At 35.7% G+C, this 2,701-nt stretch overlaps 1 long non-coding RNA gene across 1 annotated transcript; it reads left to right on the plus strand.

Moving 5' to 3' along the window:
• Positions 1–80: 80 nt before the first annotated feature.
• On the plus strand, positions 81–1,588 carry LOC121963185. Its single transcript, XR_006107204.1, has 3 exons — positions 81–111; positions 1,038–1,160; positions 1,543–1,588. It is a non-coding gene; the product is annotated as an uncharacterized LOC121963185 (long non-coding RNA).
• The last annotated feature ends 1,113 nt before the right edge of the window (positions 1,589–2,701 follow it).

Genomic DNA, 2,701 nt, shown 5'->3' on the forward strand with positions numbered 1-2,701 from the left:
TTTTTCAAGATAAATATGAACGTGTGTTAGAAAAAAGGCTGACGTTGCTCTCTTCCTGTAGTGGGCGTGGCTCTACCTGTGTCACAGTATTAACTCCGTCATGCAGCGAAAGTAAGTACGACAAAACAGGACGCTGCAGATGTTGTGCACATGACTGTTCGGTTTAATTAATGAAAACTTCAACTTCCTAACAGAGAGAAACACAGTAACCCTCACCCAGGGTTAAGAAAATCTCCCTGCTCCATCCAGGTAAGTTTAAAGAAGAGGAAAAGATAAGTCAGGTCTTCCCTTCCGTGTTCACTTTTGAACAAAGGCGTTGGCTGTAATTTCAGAGGAAATATATGTGGATGGTAAGTATGTTCACCTTCAGTGTTGCTCAGGTTAAGCTCATATTATCCCTTCTTTGTAGGATTCAGGACTGTTTGATTCCAGTTGTCTCACTGTGTTAAAAGTATTAGTCTGTGGAGCATGGCAGAGCGTTAGTCCACGATCTGAACTGTGAAATGACTCACATACATTGTTTTTTTTAACAGTGTGTACAACATTACAAGTCAGTAAGTACTTGTGGTATAGTGTTGCCCGTTTTTGGCTGTTTAAACACAATACATCCTCAACGATGTTGTAAGGGCCCAAGGGAAACCAAAACCAGTACTATTAATACTGTATTAGGATTTTCTGGAGGCTATGTAGAGTCCCTTTTTGGGGCTTTCTTTGCATGGTTCAGCCTCATCAACTCTCCATAAACATGGTCTTAAAACATCTGTCTTACAATCTGGATAAAATGGATTCAGAGAAATAGATGAATTTTACATGACAGTTTTTGGTTTTGTATATTTAGGTTTATATACTGTTAAAATTCTGTACTGTTCATCATAATTTTCTTTTTAACTCAACAAATTAACCGAGAATAGTTTAATAATGTTAGTGGTAATAAAGTTCAGGCTACGACACTACAGTCTCCTATTACAACGCACTTTATGAGTCTTTTCTGTAGACTGTATCCTTCTATTTTACACACATTTTTTCTTCCTTTACAGAATTAATGCATTATTATTCTATGACTTTTCAAAGAAGAATAAAGTAAAATTATGAGATGAATCTAAATTTAGAAGTTTGGAAGACAACAAGCTGCTAGCAACCCAGCTGCAACATAACAAATGGTAAGTAATGAGAAGATGTTTTTGTATTTCTAATGACATGAATTTAAAACTTGAAGTTTCTGAATTTTTTCTACAAGTATTGTGAGAAATCTTAATCTAATTTGAAACAATAACCTGTTTTATTTCTTCTTTTTTTACTATCATGGTACAGTGCCTCATCAAAATATTTTTTTTGAAAATTTATTTCAAACATGTTAGTCTATTTTATGAAACAAACAACAATCATTATAAAAAAAATTTGCCTACTGGCATCGTAATGCATACCATTAAGATCTTTAAACGTGCACAGCTGGTACTTTTCCTGCCTTAAATAGTCTTAATAATCTTAATTATGGCTGCATTAACTTGACTTTAGAATGTTTTTTGTTATTTTTGTCACCAGGAAAATCATTCACCAAAGGCACTAAACAGCTCAGTGGAGACTTTTTGTAAGTATCTCTCTCTGATAAACAGTCTGCATGTGTCTGTATGATTTAGCAAATAATTATTGCTTGTTTTGCTGTCTTTGTCTTTTTTGTTAATGCAGTGTAAATATAGTTTTTTTCACCCTTTTAAACTTTTGCTGATTGGAAAAATAGTGACACTGACACAATTTCTGCAAAGAGATACAAGATGTACAACTAGAATTACTGCCTTTTGGTGGCTGCCTCCGTACAGCAGTCAAGTTGCAGTTACAGTTTACGTCCACTGTAAGGTTGTGAGGTCACAGTGACCTTTGCCACCAACTACCAAAATCTAACCAGTTTGTAGTTGAGTCCAAGCTGACATTTGTGCCAAATTTTCCAAATTTCCGTCACTGTGTTTGTAAGATATTGTGTTTATGAGAGTAAGACAAATGCGAGGTCAGAGTGACCTCTGACCATCAAAATCTGAGGAGTTAATCATGAGTTCAAGTGAATGTGCCAATTTTTGAAAAAAATCCTTTGAGCTCAACTTGAGACAAAGAGAATGAGACAGATAAGGTCACAGTGACCTTGACCTTTGGCAACCAAAATCTGATCAGTTCCTCATTGAGTGGATGTTTTGCCAAGTTTGAAGAAATTCCCTCAAGGTAACCTTGAGGTATCAGGTTTGTGTTGAAACTGCAGGAAAGTTAAGCCCCCTTGTGGTGCATTTCAGTAGTGCAAACTGTAGATTTTATACTTCCTGTAAGATCCACAGAAGAAGAAGTTAGACAGGAAGTGTGTTTTCTTTTGTTAGCTCCAGGTCGACCATGTGGCTGTCATGAGGCCTGCTCAATTCACTGCCATCCCTTTGTGTACTTTCCTTTAAATGGCACCATCTGAAAGTTTTGCAATACTAGAGTGTTTTAGGTTTGTTGTCAAGTGATTATTATTATCTGTTGAATGTATTACAGCTAATACCTCTGTTTACTTGATGCATAGTAGCTAATTATAGACCTGTAGTGCTTATTCGTTCACATTAGATGATAGATTACCATACTTAACCTTTGTTTAACTGTAAAGTGAAAATTGTATTGTCAGACTTACCTTGATGATACTGTAGGGGGAAATTCTGTGTTAAAACATTTTGAATTAGTT

Source organism: Plectropomus leopardus, unplaced genomic scaffold, assembly GCF_008729295.1.
Source record: "Plectropomus leopardus isolate mb unplaced genomic scaffold, YSFRI_Pleo_2.0 unplaced_scaffold10306, whole genome shotgun sequence".
In the NCBI taxonomy this organism is placed as follows: Eukaryota; Metazoa; Chordata; class Actinopteri; order Perciformes; family Serranidae; genus Plectropomus; species Plectropomus leopardus.